The 26,690-nt window shown below is 42.8% G+C and overlaps 1 protein-coding gene across 1 annotated transcript in view; it reads left to right on the forward strand.

Annotated features, from left to right (window-relative positions):
- The first annotated feature begins 9,223 nt into the window (after positions 1 to 9,223).
- Positions 9,224 to 26,690, forward strand: part of PLAGL1 (PLAG1 like zinc finger 1) — a 67,373-nt gene continuing 49,906 nt past the window's right edge. Inside the window, exon 1 of the mRNA XM_034765494.1 lies at positions 9,224 to 9,295. The gene's annotated coding sequence lies outside the window, so the exon portion shown is untranslated. The remainder of the gene's footprint in view (positions 9,296 to 26,690) is intronic.

Consider the following 26,690-nt stretch of genomic DNA (forward strand, 5'->3'; position numbering starts at 1 on the left):
AGTATCAGGGGGTAGCCGTGTTAGTCTGTATCTACAAAAACAACAAAGAGTCTGGTGGCACCTTAAAGACTAACAGATTTATTTGGGCATAAGCTTTCGTGAGTAAAAACCTCACTTCTTCGGATGCATCCGAAGAAGTGAGGTTTTTACTCACGAAAGCTTATGCCCAAATAAATCTGTTAGTCTTTAAGGTGCCACCAGACTCTTTGTTATTTTTGTAGATACAGACTAACACGGCTACCCCCTGATACTAGAGGTAAAAATGTGTTTGAGGCAGTTACAGCTTTACACAAATAATGCTTGCAGTTCCTAGCTGAAGACAAAGTACATGATGTAACAAGTTTAAAATAGTTTAATTTTTTAAAAATTAATGGTGTTCTTGAAAGTGTGGTTATTTGTGCCAGATGATACACAAATATGTGAAGTCCACAGTTTTAAGGATAAAAGCATTGTTGGTAACTTGGACCTTCAATGGAAAGACTCAATGGGGAGTGGTTGGGGTAGAGTGAGGGTGAGGAGGCTCCTGCATGCGCAGACAGGAAACCAGGAAAGTCCTGTAATCCTTTGGGCTGAAAATGGCAGGTAGGTTGAATCTCTTAAAATGAAAGAAGAATCCAAAGACTCCACCTTGCCCGCTATTAAATCCATTCCTGAAGAAACATTATGAAGTGTTTTATGGGGAAGCTTTAACAATTGGCTTATCTAGTGTAACAATGATGTTCTTGTCCATATTAAATTAAAAATGCTATTTAGGGCAGTGCAGTAGGGAACTTAATATGCATCAGCAGAGTCTACATCAGTGGTGGGCAACCTGCTGGCTGCATGCAGTCTATCAGGGTAATCTGATTGTGGGCCATGAGACATTTTACTGATGTTGATCATCCACAGGATGGCTCCCTGCAGCTTCCAGTGGCCGTGGTTCACCACTAGTATTCTATTGTTTACCAGTGGTATTAAAACTGCAGTTAATTTTTTTAATTGCAATTAGAGCTAATCACATGAGTTAACTGATAAGACAGCCCTAAATTTAATACAAAATTCTATTGTATAATGCTACGAGGATTTGTTTTAAAAAAGAAAATAATTTGAATTCATATTCTAGACAACTTAAAGGTTTGAATTAAAAAACAAAAACCACACACCTCACATCTTTCATAGGGTTCAAAACTACTTAAGCTATTATAAAACAAATGCACCAGAGAAATTAGGGCTCAGGTTATCCTAACTCATTTTTGTTTGATCACTCAGTATTCAGGTCTCACTTTATAAGGGATATGCTTTGATATGAAGGTTTGAATAGCTAGTGAACAGTAATACTATGACATCTAATTTGCCAGAGGCTAATTAAAAATGCCTCTTGTCCAAAAGCCACCCCTTTGTTTAAAGGTCTGTAAGGGTATTATGAGAAAATACTGGACTGCTAAGGCTATGAATACTCCAGAAGTAACATCTCATTTTGCGCAAGCTCAAATTTGTTATAAATTGAAGGCCCAACTCTGCAAACCTTCATTCACATGAGGATTCCTACTCAAGTATTCCCATTGAAACAAGTGGGACTTCTCATGTGGGTAAGGATTACAAAACAAAGAATAAGTGATGCAAATTTGCAGTGTTATCCTTTTGACAGAAAAAAAGGAAAAGCAAAGGGGGTTTAGTAGGTATTTTTGCTCTACTTGTGAAACATTTGCTGTTAAAATAGTTTAATGTTTAAAAATTATAAAGGAGCTTTTAAAATGGGTGATAAATTGTGTACACTGCATATAATCCAATACAAGCCCTTGACATTTACTAACTTCTGATTTAATTCTGTAGTCTTTAGGGACAAAAAAAAAACAAAAAAAAACAAAACAAAACAAAAAAAAAACCTCCTATTGACTTGGATTCAGAGACTGTTCAAGTGATAATCTCACTTAACAGCAGTAGCTTCTGCCGGTGTAGAAAATATGTTCTTCCTTTGAACTACTTCGTTCCAAATTGAGAAATCGTTTGGGACCTGAAAAAGCAGGAAAGCTTGTTTTTCTTTTCCAGATTATGAACAAACAGGAAAATGAAAGTGAAGACGTCTGAGTTAGCTGCAGAAGCTAATATTTTAAGTTTCTCATGTTGAACTGGCTGACATAGGATGGCTTCCCCACTATGCCGATCTCTTCATGGGCCACCCTGAGGATGAATTTCTGGAAAAATGCACCATAAGCCCAATGATAAACCCAAGATACAGCAATATTTTCATATTCTGGATGGGCAACCTAATCTCCCTCATAGATTTCCACTACAAGTTCAGCCACCACCCAACCATCAAAGGCTCTCTACAATACTCCCGCACCAGCATCAGCTTCCTGACCACCACCATCTTCAACAATGGAACCCTACAGACAACTATGTACAAAAAAAAAAAAAATCCATGGATCACCCCCCCCACACAAAAATCCTTTATTTATAGCCAGGCCCTCAGATACTACAGAATGTCTTCAGAGGAGAAAGTTCAGGAAACACACCTTAACAAATGTAAAACTGCCTTCACCAAATAAGGACACTCCACCAGAGAAGTAGGTCACATCATGGAATAGGCCATCTAAGTACCCCTGAGAGAACCTTCTTCAAAACAAAGAAACAAAAAGCCCCCCTCCCAGACATCCTCCAATGCACACCTCTAGCTGTCACCTACCATTCCATAGGGGGTATCAATAAACAATTATAACCCATATTTGATGGGGACTGCATCCCAAAAGAAATCTTTTCCCCACCCCCCTCTTCTGGCCTTCAAACAATGCCCATCATCATCAGACACAAGGTCCTCACAGACCAGGTCCCACCAACTCCGAGCTGCACCAGAACAACAGATGCAAAACCTGTAGACATATCTCCACTGCCACAGTGATCAATACCTCTCTCCCACAAACATCTTTTAAGATCCATGTGGTGTCCCTCATCCAGTGCATTAAATAACCCAGTAACAGCTATGTGGGTGAATCCAGACAATTACTATATAGTACTCTTAAATGAGCACACACAGAAAAATGAGACAAAAAAACACTATCACCTGTAGACAAACATTTTTCACAAAATGATCTCTCTATATCTGACCCACTCAGTCCTCATCCTCAAAAGAAACCTGCATAATGCCTTCAAAAGAGGCACCTGGGATCTTAAATTCATTACTTTTCTAGACACTAAACATCATGGTCTTAATAAAGACACTGGATTTAGGGTTTATTACAATAATCTGTAACCCATTAATCTCCCTTTTTTTGGTCCTATGGCTGCAGAGGTGTTAAGGAGCACTCCACCGTGAAAGTTAGAATGTGTTAACTACTTGTGATGGCGGGGTGGAGGGACAGGACACTCACCTCTCATGAATACCTCCTGTTAGCTGGGTGTGGTGCTGAAATCTTTTTTCTTCTGGCACCCCTTGTAGGTTGCTAAGCTCACTAGGCATGTCTTCAGTGTCTTAGCCCCCTGGGCAAGTCATAGTCTAAAATGGATAGCAATGGGGTAGCAATGCTTTTGCCACACTGTTTGTCCTCACTAGGGTCCTCAGCCCCATCTCTGGGCCCCTTTAAGTCCTACTCTTCACTTTTATTTCCCATCAAAGCCACCCCTTCTTGGGGTTTAGGCCACTTTGCTAGTAGGTTGGTAGAACCCAGGCTCGCCCTCTACTCCAGGTCAAAGCCCAGGGATCCTATACACAGCAACCACATACTGCTGCTTTCAGTTTTCTTCTGCTATTTCCTGGGCCTTTCCCCAAACAGCCTCTTTCTCTTCACCCTTACCTCAAGGCTAAAGTTCTCAAAGCCTATTCCTCCTTGCTAAATGCAAGTACCACACCAGAACCCATCTTTTGTTTCTCCTTTTGAGCACCTGTAACCAGCAATAAGCACCCTTCCTTGCTCTTCTGGTCCTAGCTAGGAACTGACCTGTTTAGGTCTGCAGCTCCTTTTATCTGAGCCTGCTGGACACTGATTGGCTGGGACTGGAGGACCCACCTCTGCTGCTCCTTTCCTGGGGTGGAGTGTGGAATGACCAAGAGCCTCCAGCTGGAGGTCTTGAAGGGCCAGGCACACCTCTTCATACTACTTATGCTAAACAATTTGTTCCACCTTGTATTTAGTACCTTTTCCAGAATTGAAGAAGAACTCTGTAGCTCAAAAACTAGTCTCTTTCACCAGCAGATGTTGGTCCAGTATTATGGGGCTGTCTTATTTCTTCTATGTTCTTTTACTGGTAATGTGACAGAGTGCTATTTCAGAAGTTAGAGCAGGTAATTGTGTGTGAGCCAAAATGTTCTATTCCTGGTTTTACCACTGACTTGGAGCATGTCACTTAGAGCAGTGTTTCTCAACCTTTTTGATACCAGGGACTGACTTGCTGCATTCCTAAACTGTCAGGGAGATCTCAGGGACTGGTGCCGATCCATGGACCGGTTGTTGAAAAACACTGACTTAGAGGACACATACCTCGGTGATCTCCTGACTGTATTATAACATAGCTTAATCTTGGCTATAAAAATGACAGTAAGTCGTGTTTTAACTATATTACTAAGTTGTATTGCAACAGAGCTGACATTGGTTCAGCCAGGAATCACTCTGTGACACAGTATCCCTAATTGTAAAATTGGTCAGAATGCCTTGTTCGCAGTGATGAAGCTTAATTGTTTGAAAAGCCCATACATGACACTCATATAACACTTACTTGAAAAGTTAAGTAATGCATTTCTACCTTACATTATATATGTACAGCAATATATAAATTACCAATAAAAAGTTAAAATAACTTTAGATAGCAAAGTCACATACTTAAAAGTTAGGAAATTACATGTGTACAGCTGCCCATGTAACATTAATTCTGCCCTCTTGTCCACCAATCTACAGGTAGGATCATGTGAAAAAAAATGGTATGTGATCAAGTTATTAAACACTTACCTTTTTGCATACACATGAGAAGGCAGAATTAAGATTGGACATGAAATCATAAATCTGGCATTTCCCAACTTTCAAGTACTTGACTTTCCAATCCAAATAATGTTCTTTTAATAAGGGTTATTTTAAAATGTAATTTCCTAGGGTTTTTTTTTTAACAGAAAAAAGGTTAAAAAAATTCTGTTCCCCTCCCCAACAAATAAATCATGCATTCTCAGCTCATTTTGAACCCTGAACCTTTAGTGTTGCAGCACAAACTTATACCACTTATTACTTGAGCTACAGAATTTACAATATTAGATTCAGAGATAAGCCCAAGAAGGGACCACTTTGATCATTTAGTCTGACCTCCTGTATGAATTTGTCTAGTTGCTTCTTCCTGCCACTGGATCTTGTTATGACTTTGCCTTTTTGAATGAAAATACCTTTATTATAAAATTTTCGTTCCCCAGGTAGGTACTTACTGGCAGTGATCAAGTCACCCCTTCACCTTCTCTTTGATAAATAAAATTAGCTCCTTGAGTCTATCACTATAAGGCATGTTTTACAATTCTTTAATCATTCTCATGACTCTTCTCGGTACCTTCTCCAATTAATCAACATCCTTATTGAATGGTGAACACCAGAACTGGATACAGTATTCCTGTAGGTGTCACATCAGTGCCAAATACAGAGATAATACTGTGTCCAGGTGCCTGAGATGGGCAACACTGAGAATACCACACTCAGAGCAGACTGCCATATTTCTTGCAATCTCCCCAAAACTGGTGGTTTATTCTATAATTAGATTTACCAATCCAGTAACAAGAGAGCTTCTTCAGCACCACCCTGGTTAACTAGAAGCCAAACACAGTCCTCTTTAGGTATTCCAGCCCTTGGCTCCCATCCAGACAACCCAATCTAGTATAGTGAGAGGTTATTGAAAACCCATGTCACCATATGTGAGATTCTTTCTAATCCCAAAGGATCAGATACATACCCCCAGGTCAATATGAATCTCAGATTTTACCCAAATATCACACTGTCAGCGAATCCTTAGTAACCTACCTAAAGATTTATTAATAAAAGAAAAGAAGAGAGTTATAAATGGTTAATAGAACATATACATACAAATGATTACATCTATTGCTCTCATTGATGATACTGCCTATCCACGGGGAAAAAAAGGAACCAAAGACCAACAATTCCCCCCAAACACCACCACCACACACTACAACTTTGGACTACGGTTCCTTGGCTTTAAGATTATTTCCTGGCTGATTGACCTTCCATCCATTCATTAGCCAGGGACTGAATTTTGCCATTACTTCATCAATGCTACCCTCTTCCCATGAAGTTAGGGAAGAACATGCATCTTAACGGTGGTTAAAGTAGATTTAACAATGACAGGCAGCTCTTTCTGCCCCAGCCAAGGAAGAGCGGGAGCTGTGGAGGAGCCCTGTTTACCCAAAACAGGTTGAGGAGGGGAACCTCCCCTTTCATTTTAGCACAGGAAGCTGCACTCCTCTGCCATTTCCACATTCTCCTTACTTTAACCTCAGCACTTTAGTTAAAATGTTTGGGGCCACTGTGAGCATTTTCAATGGATTCCCTTTGACACATGGTCCAGCACTTGATTGTAATACTGTATGGTGAATGGAATCAGGTACTGGGTTGGGGTAATGGACAATGTTAAAGCAGTATTGCATGATTTTCAAAGATCTGGGGGAAAATCCATTTTTCCTACAATATTATGATTAGCCTGCACAGCAGGAGTTCAGCAAAATATCTATGGACCAGGAGTAACAGGAACTAATTACTTTTCCTGGCAATGTTTCAAAAAGAGACTTTCATTCCATGGCATATTTGACAAAAGAAAAGAAAAAATTGACAGTAATTTAGATATTCCCAGTGCTATTATTATTTCCTTTCCTTTCACAACCAACTTCTCTCCAACTCTTTCTCTGTTTGATCCTTAAATCCTGAATTTAGATTAGTCTGTTGCCAGGAGAATTACAGTGATATGAAAATTCATCATAATTGTGACTTCGCAGAAGTTTCAATTACAGCAGGTGAGGACTGTTAAGGAAATAAACATTAAATATAAATATTTTGGTAAGCTGTATAAATGGAAAGGCTATGAGAAATTAAAAATGGAGTTTTAAGTAGTTTTAAAATTTTCCTAGATTGGCAGTCCTTCACCTTGAACACATAAAAAGACACAGTGTTATAAGATTAATAGAAATAGCTAAGTCTCACATGAAAAGATGGATTTTAGAAATAAGAATTTGAGAAATACTACAAATGAGTTTCTTGCAGTCTTGTTTTGAAACTAGAATAAATAACTTAAACCTCATGGGAGCTTTGCTTACCCAGAAGACTGCAGGATTGGGCTACTAAAGATCTTCTTGAGACAAAGATTAAATTGATCATTTGAGTTTAAAATAATTCAGAATATTTTGGATACGAAAATGGTTTGAAAATAATCGTGTTGCTTTTTACAGCTGCCTACTATATAATAATATGCCGCTGGCAATCATAAATGAAAATATCTCAAGGTTTAAGTGGTTAAAATGTTTGTTTTATCAATATTGTGGTATGGTAGTTTCTCTCACCCTAATTGACAGAAAATGTAGGTGTAAGCTTGGGGCTGAAATTGTATGAGAGAGAGAAAGAGAGAGAAATGTAAAGAAATTGCTGCAATGGGATTTAATTTGATCCTGCAATCCCTATTCAGACAAAATTTACCATTAAAAATTAACAGATGGAAAAATGTGGCTCAGTGGGAAGCATTATTGGAACCCATATTGGGAAGTAAAATTTGCATTTTAAACATTTCATTTTAGTATGGTAGTGTTGGAGGGTACAGAGTGCAACAGGTTACAGAGAACCATGAAGAACTTGTTTAAATGTGTGGAAGAATTAGTAGACTAGGTGCCACTATTTTAATCATGGTATAATGTAGCTCTGTTTCAAGCAGTGGTAGACAACACCCTAGTTGGTGTTGGTCCTACTTTGAGCAGGGAGTTGGACTAGGTGACCTGCTGAGGTCTCTTCCAACCCTAATCTTCTATGATTCTTCTGTGAACACAGTGCTTAAAATACCTATAACTGCTTGAAGCCCTGTTTATGTATATAGAATTTGAAGATTTTATATAGATTAAGGTTAATATTGTAATAATTCTTAACCAGCCAAGGCCCAAAGGTGTGCCATAATGTGTGACAAAGACCCAAAATAAGGGACACTTAAAATGTTGTAAAAAGCAACAAAGAGTCCTGTGACAGATCCAGACTAACACGGCTACTCCTCTGATACTTAAAATGTTGTGATTCCTTCCTTTAGTGCAAAGAAACCCTTCTCCAATCTCGTTTTCATGATTTTGAATTTCTGTTAAATCATTTTCTGCAATAAGAGCGAGGGAACACCACATCCGTGGTGAACATAGGCTGCATTACCAATTCTTGCAATTTTATCATGTCTAGTGATTTTGGAGGTTTTCTTAAAGTTCCCAACTGCTGGAGCTGAAAGTCTCAATTGTCCTTTCCTAATAAAGTCAGCTTCTAGCCTGCAGAGAAAAGCTGGAAAAACCTCCAACATCAAAAGACAAATGGAAAAGAATCCTCTAGTTATTTCTTAAATCTCATGATTCTTTCACAATTAAAGCCAATCTCACGATTTTGAAGGCTTGGAGTTGGTGAAACCACATGGGTAATTTTGGAGTTGAAACAAGAGGCACTGAAGAACTAGGGCTGGGGCCAGCTGGAGCAGTAGACCAGCATTAACTACCGTTGTGTCAATAGTCTGAGGCCCCGATCCTACCAATACCTACCCAGCTGTGCACCAGGACTTCAGCGGGGCTGCTCACTGGCCCAAAGCTGTGTTGGTTTGGAGAAGCACTACGGGGCTTTGTAGCGCAGTGCTCCAGGCGCATCCCTCTCCCGGGGCCGGCAAGCGTCCGCCCGCACTCACTCCGGCTCCGCCAGGAAGCGACTCCGCAGTTATACCGCGAGGAGGCAGACCCGATTCACACCCCCGGCTGCTTCGCCACCCACCTCCCCCCCAAACCAGCCCTGCGGCTTGTCCTGCGCGCAGAGCGGGGGCTGCTCCGCCCGGGCAGAGAGCGGGAGGCGGGGGCAGGGCCGGCCGAGCGGCCAAACAACGCAGGGGCGCCCGCCCACCGTGCCTGGGCAAGTCCCCAGCCCGCCGCAGCGGCAGCAGCTGTCCCGGCGCCCGCCCGCAGTCCCTTCCCCGGGATTTGCGTCGCGCGCTAGCCCAGGGCAGAGGAGGCAGAGGAGGCAGCGGCGGCGGGGAAGCTGCAGCCGCGCCGGGAGGCGGCAGCCCCAGCGCCTGGAACGGGCGGCCGGCCCCAGTGGAGCCGGGAGATGAGCGAGAGTTGCGGGTGAGTGGCAGCCGCTGCTGGGGAGCCTGGGGCGGAGTGAGGCGGCTGTTTGCGGGCCAGCGCCAGGTGAGCCGAGCGGGGGCGCTGCCCTCACGCTCCCCTGGAGGGGCTGCCTGGGCTGGGGGCAAAGTGTGAGACGCGCGTGGGTAGAGAGATTTCCTCGCTCCTGCTCCCCCAGTGTTGTTACCGGGTGCCCAGGACACACTCCCTGTCCCTAGGCGCTTACAGGCTAAATAGCCAGGTGGCAAGAATGGGCCCCGCATAGGGATTGGGAGTCTCATGTCTGTGCTGCATCCAGTCCAGGGTTAGTAGACCTGGAGTTAGCAGACCCTGGGTTTGTTAACCTAGGGCTTGAGTGTCTACATTCATTTGTAACCCCGGGTTAGGACTTGTTGAACCATTGGTCCCAACCAGCAGCGCCAGCATCTGCACTGCATTGGGGGGCGGGGGGAGCTGAGTTCAACCACCCCTATCCCAGACTTCCTAGCGCACTCCCAAAATGGGGCTGATCTAGCCCTTTGTTCGTGGTGCAGTGTGGGAACACTTGACTGTCCCAAGGCCAAAGAATGACAAGCAGTGAAATTGTGGGATACTTTTGGTGAGTACAATAGGGTTACATCTACAGTACAAAGTAATAAGGCTTGAAGTGTCCCAGCTTGTCCCCTTCACTTCTTCATGGACTCCTGAGACCCTGGTATGGTTGCCAACTTCAGTTGGATGAATTCCTGGAGGTTTCATCACATGACATTATCCTTAATTAAAGATTAATCTTTAGTTCTTGGAGACTCCAGGACAATCCTGGACAGTTGGCAACCGTAGACCCTGGGTCTAAGTCCTAGGTTGGCATTATTTGTGTGTGGACGAAAGAGAGGTTACACTTGAGCCTGAGTTCAAACCCCGTGCTTACATTGCAGTGTAGACATATAGGCTTTAGGGTTTGTCTACATTGCAATAAAGCACTCAGGGCTGGCCCCTGTCAGTTGACTCAGACTCGTGGGTCTTGGGCTGTGGGGCTATAAAATTGCACTGTATACATTTGGACTTGGGCTGGAGCCCAGGCTCTGGGACCCCACCAAGGTTCCAGTTTGAGCATCAACATTGTAATGTTATTGCCCTGCAGCCTGAGCCCATCAGTCGACACATCCAGCCACAAGTGTTTTATTGCACTGCAGGCATATCCTTGGGGCCTTGTGAGATGCATATGGGTGACAGCATGTTTATTGATACCTAGTTAGCAACTTACTTTGAGTGCAGGAGGGGAAAGATGCTCTAGTGTCAGGACCTGTTATCCTCACAGATTTAAAGGAGACACACATGATAGTTCTGTTTCTTATTGCTTTCCCTGAGACTTTATTCTCTCCCACCCCTCCTTTCTCTATTGCCACCTTCTTGGGCTAAAGAGGAAGCTACTGCTGCTGCCATTTGTAAAGTATTGTGTATTGAACTCAACTGAGGACAATGATGTACACATTTTTTTCTTCTCCTGCAAAGTATTCTGGGAAAGTAGATTCTCCCCTGTTGACTGAAGTGAGAGGTGGGAAGGGATTGCAAGGTGTGTGTAAGGGGTGGTGATTTTGATTTTTATACGCACTGGCATTTCCTTGTTGTTAGTCTTGAAATGAGTAAAGAGCTGCACAATCAGATCAAGTTTCAGAGTGAGGGGCAGGGGATGCAGAGGGGAAGAACAACATATGCCCACTATTAGAATAAAGAAATACAAAGGATTGGACAAAGTGACATTCCTCAAAACCTACAAAGGTCCAAATGGGGATGCAGTGTATGACAAAGACAAGAATTATTCATGCAGGAAATTTAGAATACTGGGGGATTCCTTCCCTCCATGTAAATAACTTTCTGTAACTTCAGTTAATGATTTCATATTTCTGATGTAAATATTTTTCAACATTAAAAAATAGGGGACACTATACATTTGTGTAGAACAGTGTCTCTCAACCTTTCCAGACTACAGTACCCCATTCAGGAGTCTGATTTGACTTGTGTACCCCCAAGTTACACCTTAGTTAAAAAGCTACTTGCTTACAAACTCAGACATAAAAACTACAAGTGTCATAGCACACTAGTACTGAAAAATGGCTTACTTTCTCATTTTTACCATATAATTATAAAATAAACCAATTGGAGTATAAATATTGTACTTACATTTCAGTATAGCATAGAGAGCAGTATAAACAAGTCATTGTCTGTATGAAATTTTAGTTTGTACTGACTTGGCTAGTGCTTTTTATGTAGCCTGTTGTAAAACTAAGCAAATATCTAGATGAGTTGATGTGCTCCCTGGAAGATCTCTGTGTACCCCCAGGGGTACACGTACCCCTGGTTGAGAACCACTGGTGTAGAACATAGGTAACATTAAGGCTAAAACAAATGATGTGCTTCAAAATTTGGGGGCAGTTAAGAGGTATGGGGGACAAAGTGTGAGATATCTTCATGTTATATGTGATATACCCTTACCAGGGTCCTGGAGCACCATTGAGTGCTGTGCAGCTATGGACATATACAGCCTCCTTCCTTTTCCAGGGAGTAGTACCACTTTCTGTGTAATCACAAATGCTTTCTGAGGCATAGGAAACTCCATTGAGTAACAGGAAAGCAAATTACTGCATATGCATCTGCCTCCAAAATTTTTTTTTTCTTCTTCTCCAAATGTTTTTATCCACAAGCCTCAAACTCTGCCCTCAGTGGAATGCAAATCCAACCACAAGCCAGGTTTTCCCACTTGTCTTTCTTCTTTGCTTTTTACAAAAGCCTGAAGATGGGCTGATGTGTTTGGGCCCGATACAACTTCTATTGACTTTATGAACAAAAAGGCTACAGATGTTTTTTTTTTGTTTTTTGTTCATCTATACCCAGTTCTTGCCAGTTTATATTTTGCCATGGTAAATGTGTTGTAAGATAGTCTGTGGACATGAAGTAGCCAACTGTGTTTTGACACATTCTATAGCATCTATGCAGTGTGAAATTTCATGTTTCAACATGAGATCTTTATGTTTTCCTTAAAAAAACCCTTCTGTGGGCCAACTATTGCAACCACCACTCAAAACATTCCCATTGACTAATGCAGTCGTACTACAATTTAAGGAATGTGGAATTATCCTTCTATAAAAATACTGTATAGAGACGAACATCTCACTTCAAATAGTGGAGTCAGTTTTGATCCTGAATGTCTTTGGCTCTCACTGACTTCTAAGGGAGCCCTGTGCACGTATCTTAGGGGAGAATTTGCCTCATGATATTCTAGGTTTTTTTTAAACTGTTCAGTTAGAATTTAAGCTCTGTTACAAAGACAGCAAACAAAAAGTTAAGTTTTCTGAGAAGGTGCAGTCAGGAGACCTAATTTCTAGTCCAAATACTGCTGCTTCCTGCATGCCATGTGCATGTCACCTGTGTATCTCAATTTCTCCATTTTCAAAGGGGGCAAATAATGCAAATATCTTTTGTAGAGTGCTTTGAAATCATTTGGTGAAAGACACTATAAGTGTAAATTATTACTGTGTCACTCGGGGTGTGAAAAATCCACATCCTTGATTGACGTAATTATGCTGACCTAGCCCCTGGTGTAGACAGCGCTGTGTCAATGGGAGAGCTTCTCCCATTGATGTAGCCACCACTATTCGCAGAGGCAGATTAATTGTCTTGACGGGAGAAGCTCTCCCATGGGTGTAGTAGTGTCTTCACTAAAGAAGTGCAGCGGTGCAGCTGCATCAGCGTACGTGAAGACAAACTCCAAGTCCCAACTCATTAGTTGCAAAGTTAATAACACTTTGAGCCTGATTTTCAGTTACTCCAATGCTTGTGTAGTCACTTGTACCATTTGTAAAATGAGTGTGCAGTGCAATACTATCAAGTCAGAATGGCAGCATTTGACACCTACTTTGCACTGTTGTAAATGGCTACAGTCACTTGTCCTGCATCTTGATTTAGGCTGCTAGAATTCCACTTGAAAACCTATTGGAAGCCACTGTAGATCCCAGAGCACGCTTTTGTCATGAAACTCCACTTAATAAGTCAGTTACCATATTAGTAGTTTCAGTTGCTGAATAGTCTCAAGGTCTTGCTCTAGCTTTTAAACCAGAACTAGTTCTTCTAGACCATATATATAAAAATAAATATATATAAAATAAACTTAGGGCCACAACTGACAGCAAAAATGAGAGGTATGTAGTTTTTCCAAATAGGTTTTTAAGGAATCCTGGGGTAGTCAACAGGCAGACTGTGGGCTAAATCTAGATTGCCAGATGTTCTTGAATGGACCCCAAAATCTTTTATTTCCTTTTTTTTTTTTTAAATTATTTTCTCTGGAGTCTGGACCTTAACTATATCTTGGCCAAGAAATTTGGACCTTAACAAAACATAATTTAGAACCCCGATCTAATTGAACTTCAGAGTTTGACCAGGTAGAGTGTCCATAGAGCCCACATAATAACTGTTTAGTTTTAAATAATACTGAGTTTGAATTTTTTTAAAATCAGTGATGGAAGGTTAATATGTCCTCTCTCTATTATCTATTTATAAACTAACATTTTTAGTAGGGAGATGTTTAATTTGCACCTTACTTTTCAAAAATACACCCTAACCCACCAATAGGGCACAGATTCATTCTTCCGAACTAAAGACAATCTTTAGCGATCTTTGAATTCAGTAATCTTCTCTGTAGTCCTGAATCCCCCAAGCATTGAGTGTCCCAAGCACATGCATTCCAGCCCACCCTCTATATCACAGCCTCTGAGGCTACATCTACACTACAGGGGGGAGTCGATTTAAGATACGCAAATTCAGCTACGTGAATAGCGTAGCTGAATTCGACATATCGCAGCCGACTTACCCCGCTGTGAGGACGGCGGCAAAATCGACCTCTGCGGCTTCCTGTCGACGGCGCTTACTCCCACCTCCACTGGTGGAGTAAGAGCGTCGATTCGGGGATCGATTGTCGCGTCCCGACGGGACGCAATAAATTGATCCCCGAGAGGTCGATTTCTACCCGCCGATTCAGGCGGGTAGTGTAGACCTAGCCTGAGAGGGGAAGCAATGTAAGGTTGCTTATGTCAGTCTTATGCTGCTGCTGCATGGGGGGATTGGGAGAATCCACTCCCAGCCTTTTATGGCATCTTTACACCGCCAAAATGGATTATAGGTAGTAATAGGGGTAGAATCCAACCTCCCATTTAAAAAAAAAAAAAAAAGACAATTACTGTCTCAAATACTTTACAGTGGCAGATACAGGCCCCCAATCCTGAAAACACTTATGCTCATGTTTGCGGCTTCTTCTTAGTGTATGTGCAACATGCCTCAGGTGGCACATGACCTGGATTCATCACCGAATTTGGTCCGCTGGTTGGATCATTAGCTTCCCCAGCTTGGGCTGGGTACTGAGGGGAAGTGCAATGTGAATGCTGATCCATGTCCCCCATGTTTAGCTTTACAGATATAAGTAGTATCCGTGACTTCACTAGAGCTACTCCTGTGCATGAAATGTTTGTGGGATCAGGGCCATATTTATTAAAGCACACATGGTCAGGTAATTCCCCAGTGGTCCCACATCAATTTTATTTATATTAAGATGTTCTCATTTGGAATAGCCTCATTTGATTCACCTCTAATTTTCACAAGAGTTTTAAATGGACAGCAGTCTTACACTCATACTCCAGCATATGGCAGTGTAGTACAAAATATAGTTTAATCAAGTCACTAAAATAGCAAAGACAATTTTGGTTCTATTTTGCCAGTGCAAAAAAAAAGCGCTTTTCAACTTCGCAGGGGTAGATAAATGTACCAAAAATAGTAGTCCAAGAAACACCTCTTGAAAGCTATCTCAAGAATGCTGCTATTTTCCTGATAACTTTTCTTACTTGCTGCTTGTTAAGACAGGAGGAAGGTTAGTCTGCTTTGAAATCAGTACAGGTAGCCCTGGAGTTCAGCTACTAAATTTAACAACATAACAAAAAAAAAAAAAAAATTCAGGTAAATATATTGTTTCCAATTTTATTTTATTGCCAGATTGTATCCAGGAATTTCAAGTGGAGAGAGAAAACTCTGTGGGCCTGTCTACATGTACAGTGCTGCAGACTCAGGCAGACATTAGTTATACACCTCTACCCCGATAGGACGCTGTCCTCAGGAGCCAAAAATCTTACCACGTTATAGGCGAAACTGCATTATATCGAACTTGCTTTGATCTGCTGGAGTGCGCAGCCCCGCCCCCTCAGAGCACTGCTTTACCGCGTTATACCCAAATTCGTGTTATATCGGGTCACATTATATCGGGTAGAGGTGTACTTAATTCATGTTTTCATACTTTTATTTACTGCCGCAAGGGCTAGAAGCATACTTTTTTGTTAATAAATGCTTAGATTCTGACACCATAACATGATTCTGGTAGCTGGTCTAAGTTGCCTCCATCCTAATACAGCCCAAAGTCATATCTGAGCTTGCTCCCTCCCACTGTGAAGGGACCAGCAGAGCTTGCATATTAGATTTTGAACATCTGCACCATCAGTAGTGCTGGTATCTCATTTGGGCAGAGCTTGAACATACCACCACGTTCTTCAATTTGAGTCCTGCTTCACCAGCTACCGTGCCTTAAACACAGCACTTTCAAAAGGTGCATAGGGGGTTTGATGCTTATCTATCTTCTGTTTTAATCGGAATTGAGCTTCCAAAAATCCCTTAGAGAGTTTTGAAAACCTTGGCCTAAAACTCCCTATTGGTTCCTAGGAGCTATTTTGGTACAGCTAGCAACTTCCAAATCAATGTAGCTTTCAGGTCCTATATGATAGAATACATTTAAGTTAAATTGGTTCTGCTCTCTCACACATTTGTTATCTTAACAACATAGTCTGCATTACTGCTCCACGTAGACAAGACTTTGGGTAAGTAACCATTTCTGGTGTTCATTGGATAAACACCATTTTTTTTTGAATTGGGGTATTTAATCAATGTTTATTGATTAAAAGTAAAAAATTGGAAGCTGTCAGGACCCCAGCTACTGGGGGGAGGGAGGAGCAGCAGATCAAGGCCAGGGGCTGGCTGGAGCAGACATGAGAATGTGGTCTGAGTTCAGTCTACAGGGTCATGGCCAGAAGCAGCAGTCAATCCCAGTGTTGTGCCACAGAATCAAGTCATAGTCAAGGTTGATGAGCTGTACCAGGTCAGAGCCAAGTGAACCAGCTGAAGTAGGAACAGAGGCATGGCAAAAAGTCAGGAGTGGAGATGGGGGCTAGGAACTGAGGGAAGGGAAGACAAGGCATCAGGAGTAGAGCTAGGGGGCAAGGATCAGGAACCAGGATCAGGAGTAGGCCAGATACCAAGAGCAAGGCAAGGCATCAGGAGTCAGAGCAAGGCCTGTTTGCAGCAGCAAGCCAGGTATCTGCCTAATTGCACAGACAGGCTGCAGGTGTTTGGCCCAGGCACACTATTTAAGACCTTGGGAAATCAGGAAACACAGTAGGCTCTACCAGTCAGGACTTCTATGGGCAGGCCATCCCATGTTGCTTGAACCTGTAGGGATCATAGGCTGCTGTTTTCTATTTCAACAAAGGTGGCAGTGTGGACACAGCAACTGCCCAGGAGCTTGCAGATCCAGGTTCCAGACCAGCAGATCCTCATAAAAGCTCTGAACATAATTGTGATCTAGAATCTGATTTTTATGAAATAATAATTGTTCAGCCCTTTATTTTTAGGGAAGATAACCTTCCAAATATGAACCCATTCAATAATCTCTGCTGGAGTTTGCAGAGAACCTGAAACAATAGAATTGAGATAAGCTTGAATTAAATCTCTCATTTTTCTCAAAGGAGTGGGAATTCTGAAACTGACATTTACATTATTGCTAACATGATTATGTATTTCACTGTTGACTATTTGAATAGAAACACCAGCTAACTTTTGTTATATAGTAACAGATATTGGAGATGAAAGTGGGTGGAGAGAGAGAACTCACTGCTAGAGTGCCTCCTCGTAGCTGAATGTGGTGTAGCAGGCTCTCGCCTCTCTAGTGCCCCTGCCAAAGCTCGCTGTGACCCTGTGATCTTCTCTCTTCCCATAACTCAGCTCTCCAGACCGGCAACAATTTAGACGCACCCCTCTTGGGGTACAAAATCCAATAAAATAAAAGGCTATGTTCTTACAAAAGGTCCTCCACCCCCTCCTCTCAGCCATTCTTATCTCCTTCCTCAGCCTCATGCCGGTAAGGGAACCCACACCCTCTCACTCCACTGGGCTCTAGTCCAGGGAATCTGTGACCAGCAGCCAAGGTCTGCTCCATTCAACTGCTTGCTGCTGCCTTCCTGGACTCTTTCCTACCATAGCCTTCCTCAGGACTTCTCCCCTACAGCTTTTCTGAATTCACCCTACTTTCAAGGCTAGGACACCCAGGGCCCTCCCCTGGAATCCCCAACAAAATCCCAAACCAACAAATATAAACTTAAACCCACTTCCACCCTGCTTGGTATTGACTTGGGTCCCTGTCTTGTTTCTCTCGCTTTATTTCCCAAGCAAATGCCTCCCAGGGCTCACTGTCTGGAAGTCTGCTTCTTGTCCTTCTTTCAGGGTGTATGCACCATCAGAGCCTGTGCCACCTAGTGGCCTCTCTGTCTTGCTCCTGGCTTCCTGCCAGCCATCTCTGCTCAGGTGAGGATCTCAGCATTTGCTCTTCCCCTGGGGAAACAAGGAGAATAAAGCTCACTTTAGTCCTGCAGAGTGAATACAGAATTTCTTCTTCTCCTCCCTACAGCCTTTTCTGCTCTAGACTTCCTGCATTTATAGTCACAACGCAGCTGGGCTTCATCTCTAATTAAGGCTGTCCCACTCTCAAGGTGCAACAGAATTGGCATGTCAGGCCTACATTAACTCTTTCAGAGCCTGTGTGAGGTATATACCCCATCAGAGGGTGTAGTAGAGCAGCCAGCAGCTATCAAAGATTGTTAGGGTGGAGAACAAGAACCTTCAAATTTAACTTGATCTTTGTCCTTACCCAAGAAGGGGAGGGAAGGATACGACATTCTCTCTCCAGTTCCAAAAGCCTCAATTACCTTCTAGGTACCAAAACACCAAAGCTGATTCCACACCTTACTGCATGCCAGCATCCCCAATTGTAACAACTGGTTAGGGAACAATCTTTAGCTTTCCTCTTGGTGAGTTCTACAGTGTAGTTACATATTTCCAAAGCAACCATCTGCAGCAGATTCAAAGTTTGGTAGCAGCATAACATTTTAGAAAGCCAATATAAAAACATTACACAATGGATAGTTTCCTGTGCATGTTATTAATTAGTTGATAGAAGTCCATTTTTTGAGTGGATTTAACAATCAACATCACACACTTGCTCACTGCTGACAATTTTCTTAGCTTAAATCTCTTAAATGCTCTACAGCTGTTGCCCTTAAATGACCTTAATTTCTCCAAATTGGATACCTCAAACCAAACATGACCACCTCACAGAGGGAATGTTGTAAATTAGAGTGACCTTTTGGTGACTAGGGATAGAAATGTTAAATGCCAGTTCTTTCATGACACAGTGACCCATACTGAATGTATCAAATGTCAAGTTGGGAGCTAAAAAGGGCACATGATTGGTTGAAATCTAATAAGAAAGACTGATGATCTTTTGGTGACCTCTTATTGAAAGGTCAAAGTTCAAATTTAGGATTTTTTTGGATTCTTTTTGCAAGCTTTTCCTCTTCTGGAGTCTCTTTTCCATTATGAATTCCATAAATCCTGGGTTCTTTCTCTCTCCAATGCTGGAAAAGTAGCATGTGAATTAAATAAAGTTCAAGATTATACCTGAAAAGGAGTATATAAATAGATGAATCCCATAAGAATAACTTTTCATCTTTCAGTGACCTCTGAAGGAATGGTCATAGTTGAGATTCTGCTGTACTTGACATTTGAATAATGAATGAGTGAACCAAATTTCAACATTCTAGCTCAACAGAGACATGGAAAATAACTGTCTGTCGCTTGTACTCTTATTTCTCAGAGCTCCTTCATTCTGTGAAGGTATTTCCTTCCCCTTCTGCCTCCCTACAGAGTTCTTGAGCCATGGGCCTTGTTGTTCTAATACAGGGTGACTCAGATTTCATTATTCCTTCCGCATTCCCCAGTACTTAAGAGAACCTTGCACAGAAAAGAGCCAACCTTCTTTTATCTAACCGAGCTTCAGGTTTGTTTGCATCATTCAAGAGAAGAGCTATATTACTTTGAAAGATGAAATAGCGAGGGCTAATATTTTACGTAATCAAACTAGCATGATGAGTATTATAGACTTAGTGCTACATTTTGGCTTCCTGTTTGAACAAAGGTTCAAGGAGCCTCTCCTTATCAGTTCAAGAGCCAGGCAGAATGTGGACATTACTAACAGTCTCTAAGTAACTATTCCAACCAGCACTCAAGATGAGAAAGGGTCTGGTTATGTCTCTATTACTAGTCTTCAAGTCAGGGAGGAGGGACATCAACCCAAACTCTAGATGTTTGCAAACTCCCCAATTTGAACTCTCTCTCCTCTATCTGAGAAACAGATAATTATACTGACTCTTCACCCAGTGGCAGTATCTGTTCAGCAGATACTCATGAGCCATACTTCTCATTCTGTTATCATAGTGCTGCGTGGTTGATTTATCTAATAGAAGAAACAAGAAGAAAGGGAAGAAAATAGCCAAAGGACTTTTGTAAATGTGTAATATTTTTGATGGTCAGGGATATATGCAATCTTGGGAAATGAGGATTTTTCTGTCACACCAAAACTCCCCAGAAAGGATGTCCCTAAAATTAGAAATTGTATTCTAATTCTTTTTGCTTAGAAGAAAAATAAACTCACTCCACAAATTGTAATTCAACTCTTGAACTATTATTTAAACTTACAGGGACTGATTCTACAAGTTCAATAAAGTAGTTTTAACATATGTCCCCTGCTTCCGTGACATATAAGTTCTGTGACGGGCTGGGTCTCCATTAGCATTTTTCAGGAAGTCTCCCACTGTTGCAGTTCCACTCATGGCGACAGTTGTGAGAATGTTGGTTTAGACAGTGTTTTCACTGCTGGGTTGGCCACCATGGCTCACTGCAAGTCTAGATGACATGGTGGTAAAAATACATGCCCCATTCCTACACTAGTACTTCTACAGTTGCTAGCACCAGGGCAGCTTAATCAGTGTTAGTGCAGTGATTGGAGACTTCCTGAAAAATGCTAGCATAGATAAGGCTAGAGAGAGTTAAATGTTAACACCTGATCCATGGCACACTCAAATGGGTGTTTACTGTGATCTTAAATTGGTCTTTTAACATCTGGGACCAAAAGACATGAAGGATCCGAGGAAAGGACATGAAGGATCCGAACATTTGTGTATGATAGTACTATAGGTGAAAAAGTGTTTCATCACTGACAACCCCCCTTGTAGCTAGATGTAACACACTCTCTTTTCTCTCGCACCCCCTGCCGACAGTCTCTCCCACCTGACAGTGGTCTTTCTTTCCATAACCTGGCCCTCCAATCAGATCATGGTTTAAGTTCACTGCTTTCAAGGTAATAGAAAGTCCAACAGAACAAGAGTCCCAGTGTTCCTACAAAAAAAGGTCTTCAGCCCTACATCTGGGCTGCATGGTCCTCACACCCTTTTCTTAGAGCTCCCAGTCATCCTTATCCCTGTGTTTGGATCTTCAGATCACTTCTCTGGTGGCTGGTAGGGGAACCCAGGCCTTCCCACTACACCAGGCATGTCCCCCCACTGGCTCCTACGCATAGGGGCATCCAGAGGACTCCGCACACTGCCCCCGCCCCTAGTGCTGTCCCTGCAATTCCCATTGGCCGGGAACTGTGGCCAATGGGAGCTGCAGAGGCAGCTGTGGGTGGGGCAGCGCACAGAGCCACCTGGCTGCACCTCTGTGTAGGAGCCGGAGGGGGGACATACCGCTGCTTCCGGGAGCTGCTTGAGGTAAGTGCCGCCCAGAGCTTGCATCCCTGAGCCCCTCCCATGCCTTGGCTCCAGCCCTGATCCCCCTTCTGCCTTCCAAACCCCTCGATCCTAGCCTGGAGCACCCTCCTGCACCCTAAACTCCTCATCCCCGCCGCACCCCAGAGCTTGCATCTCCAGCCAGAGCCCTCGCCCCCGGCACCCCAACACCCTGTCCCAGCCTGGAACCCCCTCCCACACTCTGAGCTCCTTTCTGGCTCCACTCCAGAGCACACACCCCCAGCCAGAGCCCTCACCCCCTCCCACACCCCAACCCCAACTCCAATTTTGTGAGCGTTCATGGCCCGCCATACAAATTCCATACCCAGATGTGGCCCTCAGGCCAAAAAGTTTGCCTACCCCTGCTATATACAGACCTCTCTTTTATGTAACAGTCTTGTAAGAGGCCGAAGAGACAAAGTCTTCTCCTCAACCCCTACAGGTCACCTTTAAGAGTGTATGACAGATCTTAAAAATATATATGCAAATAACCTGTGAAGATATCAAGACTCTGATCCTGAAGTCCTTATTTGGGCAAAACTTACATACAGGGCCGGCTTTAGGCCGATTCAGCCGATTCGGCTGAATTGGGCCCCGCGCTTAGAGGGCCCCGCGTCGCAGCTCTCCGCCCTGCCCCCAGCTCACTTCCCCCTCCTCCCCTCCCCTGAATGCTCCGCCCCCTGCTCCTCCCCCTCCCCTGCTTCCCGCGAATCAGAGGTTCGCGGGAAGTCTGAAAAGAAGCAGGGGCCGGCAGGCAGCACCAGATAACGCGGGGTGGTGGGGGGCGCGAGAAGGGCTCCGGGGAGGCACGGCCTAGTTCGGCCCCGATTCCGGCCGAGTGCACCGGCCCGCGGCGCAGCTCCGCCCCAACCCGTGGCGCGGCTCCGGCCCCCCGGCCCCCGCGGCGCGGCTTCGGGTCCGGCCCCCTGGCCCGGGCCCCGCGGCGCGGCTTCGGCCCCCTGGCCCGGCCCACGCAGCGCGGCTTTGGCTCCAGCTTCCCCCCCGCGGCGCGGCTCGGCTCCGGCCGCCAAGGGGCTCTGGGCTGGACCCAAGCCCGGCGAACACGGCCAGAGTGTGGCTCAATTCCTGGGGGCGGGGCTTGCAGCAAGCCCCGCCCCCAGGAATCGGGCCCCACTCTTGCTAAAGCCGGCCCTGCTTACATAGGAAGTGAATAGTCCCTTTGCAGAACTGGAGCCTAAATCAGTAAAAAGATATGTGTGTAGGTTTAAAAATGACAAACTATTGTAATTTTAACAAAATCTTATGGCATAACTCCGTAACTTTAGTCTCCTCTTTTTTTATACTTAACAATGACAAAACAAGTACATAAAATAGGGCAGGAAATGCATTTATGTGCTCTGTGCTAGGTATTTGCAATATCAGTAGCGAGTATATGAAACTGAGGGATTCTAAAATAATTTAAGCAAGATGTTAAATTAACATGTTGGTTTACATAAGTCAAATCTATTTTTATGATTTATTTCTGCTACAGAAATGGTTGTTACATATGACCAGATTCCCACCCCACCCTTTTTTGGGGGTCGGGGGGGGATAGGGGGAGTTTCAAGGCATGATTGGTCTATGTGGTAGGATGCAGGCATATGTCTCTCTTCTTTACTATATCTTGAATCCTCATGTTTGGAAACTTGGCAGCCTGTAGTGTTTGATTTCTTCATAGTGAGCTGTGTAGGAAAATGAAAGAAGACCGTGTTAGAGCCAAGTCTTTTGTAAAACCACTGTTTAGCTCCAGAAAGTTTGTTGGCCTTTTCTGATAGTTTGTTGCAAGGGAGCACAATGCTTCAGAGAGACAAAAGAAAAACCCGCCCCCCTCTCCCCCTTTTTCCCTGTGTTGTCAAATAGGTTGAGTAAAGTTGGGATGAGTGTCCCTCCCGCTATCCTAAAATGCGTTTTCAGCTTCAAATCCAAAACACTGAAAATAGTTTAGTTGATGTGCTGTGGAAGGACGTAACCTGAGAAAATCCTTTTTCACATGATTTCATATGAATGGGTTTCTCATTTTCTTTATTCTAGTTAAATCCAGAATTTGAACTGGTGATCCAATATTGTTTATGCAGGCACACTGAAATGGAGATTTCCTTACCCTCTGCTTTAGAATATATATTATTTTAGAAATGTATCTGGGTCTTTTAGAGAGACAAGGTGGGTGAGGGGATATCTTTTATTGGACCAACTTCTGTTGGTGAGAGAGACAAGCTTTTGAGCTACACAGAGCTCTTCTTCAAGTGTTCTAGGTCACTTGTCATTTAAAAACTCACACTTTTAGGAATTGTTTTTAGTTGTAGTTTCATTGATTCCTATAACAACTATCTGCATATAATACTCCCTCGGTGGGACTAGGTCCTGCAAGGTGATGAGCATCCTGGCCCTGATCCAGCACATGCTTAACTTTAAACACAAAGTAGTCCCACTGATGTAAATGATCACAGGTTACTGGTTAAATTAATAATGTGCATAAATGCTTTGCTGGATCAAGATCAGAGGGCTCAGTACCTTGCAGGATCAAACCCTGCAGTTTTGTCTGAGTAAGGCATGTGGGGTCAGTCCCTATGGGACTGGGAGCATGTTTCCCGGTGCAAATAAACAGACAGACGCTAGCTCTGCTCAAGCTAGCATGCTAAAAAATAGCAGTGTGGCTGCAGCAGCACGGGTGGTGGCTTGGATATGTACTTGGGTGGCTACTGCCCGCGTTGCGGTGGCCATACTGCTATTTTTAGCACGCTAACTCAAGCTGAGCTAGCATTGTCTGTCTACCTGTGCTGGGAGCCAGGCTCCCAGCTACATATAACCACACCCTAATTGTCTTTGTATGCTATCCTTAACAGCAATTTCATGAAGTTATGTTTTTACTGTCCAAATACAAAATTTAAAATGGTCTTATGGTTATTGCAGAGACTCTCCTCCCGCTGTATCCTATTATTCGTTACCCAGTATATTATCAACTTAAAAACATTATTATTACTATTACATATTGCAGTAGCAGCTAGAGGCTTCATCCAAGATCAGGGCCGCACTGTGCTAGGTGCTGTACACACATACATAAATAGACATAGCCGCTGCCCCAATGAATTTACAGATTAAATAAACAAGACAGACAAAGGGTGGGAGAAATGAAGTGTTGTTATTACCCTTTTACAAGTGCGGAACTGAGGCACAGAGAGCTTGCCTAAGGTCTGTGGCAAAAGTGGAAATTGGACCCAGATATCCTGAGTCCTAGCCCTGGCCCTTAACCACAAGTCCGTGCTTCTTTTAATATCTTATGAATTTAGGCAGCTGGTGTTTTTAGCATAGAAGCTTAAAAGTTGGAGGGAAATAATCAAACTGATAGTTTTTTGTTTAGTCAGTCAGATTTGTACACTTCATTTTTTTCCTTTGGCTTCCTGGCTGCTAGATTATAACTTTATATTGAGGTTCTCTCAGATGTACTTGCAATTTAATCAGATTTTAATGTAACTTTTAAAAATTTATTCTATCTGCCTTCCTTAATGCAGTAAGGATGAGCAAGGACCCTGCTTGGTACATCTACTGCCATGGAGACCTTGCTGGTCAGGGCAGAATACCATTAAGCAATCAAAGGGCATAATGGTGGGAAAACCATGGTGAGAGTCCCAGTGCTGCATCTCAGAACAGGGAAGCTTGTGTGTGTGACAAGAGTGCAGTAATGGACAGGACCTTGGCCATTGAGTTTCGTATTTTTTAGCTAAAATAAGACTTCGATAGAGCTTGCTCAGAAGCAGAATATATTTGTCAGTATTTTGAGATTATTGTGAATTTGTGGATAGAAGTACTGGTTAGTGCAGGGGATGGCTGGGTTTTATTTCCAACTCTGCCACTCTATGTAAGCTTGGGCAAAACATAGGCCATTGATCTAAGCTCACTGAAGTCAATGGGAGTCTCCTAGTCTGATTGATCTTTGAGATCAGTGAATAATGAGGGTGCTCAACACTATTTGAAAATCAAGCCAATATAACCTTTAGAAGTGCCTTTAAAAATTAGTTATAAAGAAAAGTATTCCTCAGCAGCCATGTTATTTGTTTTAAAACAATACCACAAAACTATAAAAAACTATGCACAACACATTAGAGAAACTGAATCCTGAACTGCTTCACTACTTTCCACCCACATCATCTACCTAGTGATTTCATGTTTTTCTTTGTTGTATATCTGCGCGATCCTGTATGGAAGAGATACATTCCTCCCATGACATTTGAAATTCTTTAGCTTTGTTGCTTATAACTAAGATTTCCACATCAGGCAACTTCTGCTATGTCAACAAGCCAACCTTCTAAAATTAGGATACAAGGTTTTCTGTCTGCTAAGGATCAAGTTCTTTGCATAACCAAAAGAAATTGCAATCTGTTTTTTAAATATTTTGTAGTCCCATATACTGAAGAAAAATCCTATAGCAAATATAATAGCCTCTTCTAGTAACTTACGATTCCATGTTTAGTGTTTGCTGTTCTATGCTATATACAATAGACCCAAAATACACACAAATATTCAGCAAGATTCACTCAGAAAATGCTGATGTATTATTCTTAACTTGGGCCAAATCCTAACCTTGGACACACATGTGAAGCTTCCTTTAACTTCAGTGGAGCTGTGCATGTGCCTCCAAAGTTAAAATTTGGTCTTGTATATTAGTCTCTACCCATTAGGACTCTGTTAATACTTAAACAATTTCTACTTTACTATGATATACCTCCCCTTTTATGAATTAAAGAGAGCAGGAACTGTATAAGAAGAAATACAGACAAGCAAATACAAAAATGTCAGTGATGGTTAAAAGAAAAAACAAGCATGGAGAATCATATGGCTTAGGACAATCAACAAATACCTACAATATGGAAGGAAGATAAGGGAAGTTGGCACACCATAATCCTTATGAGAACAAAATCAAATATGTTTTGTTGCTGAGGAGAGAGTTGGGGTCTAGCTACACAGCATGTGTGTTATTATACACTTATGATTATTCTCACCATTATATGAAACAATACAAACTAATCTATGGCCTGCTTACACAGTCTGTAAGAAGTGTGTAAGCTCCCACTGGCTGTTCAGCAGGGTGCAGGCAGAAGGGGATGCAGAGGTCACCTATTCTGTGGGGACTGCAGTCCTGCTTGGTGGGGTGGAGACCTCCTGTAAATGAAGTTCTTGTGCCAATTTTAGCACCGGCCAGTGGATCCTGTTCCTCTTCTCTTCCCTTGCTGCCTACCCTAAGTCTGCAGTTATCCCTCGTGTAGTTGCCCTACATGGGAAATGGTAGGGCGAGTAGAATTATTAAATGCTACCTTTTTGCAGAGATGATGTGTGTGTATGGGGGAAAGGAAGACACATTTCCTCTTTTCTTACCCACCACCTCCAATCGGCACGTGGAGGGGTTCTTTACCCAGACTATGACTTGTCCTCACATA

Source organism: Trachemys scripta, chromosome 3 (assembly GCF_013100865.1).
Source record: "Trachemys scripta elegans isolate TJP31775 chromosome 3, CAS_Tse_1.0, whole genome shotgun sequence".
Taxonomy (NCBI): Eukaryota; Metazoa; Chordata; order Testudines; family Emydidae; genus Trachemys; species Trachemys scripta.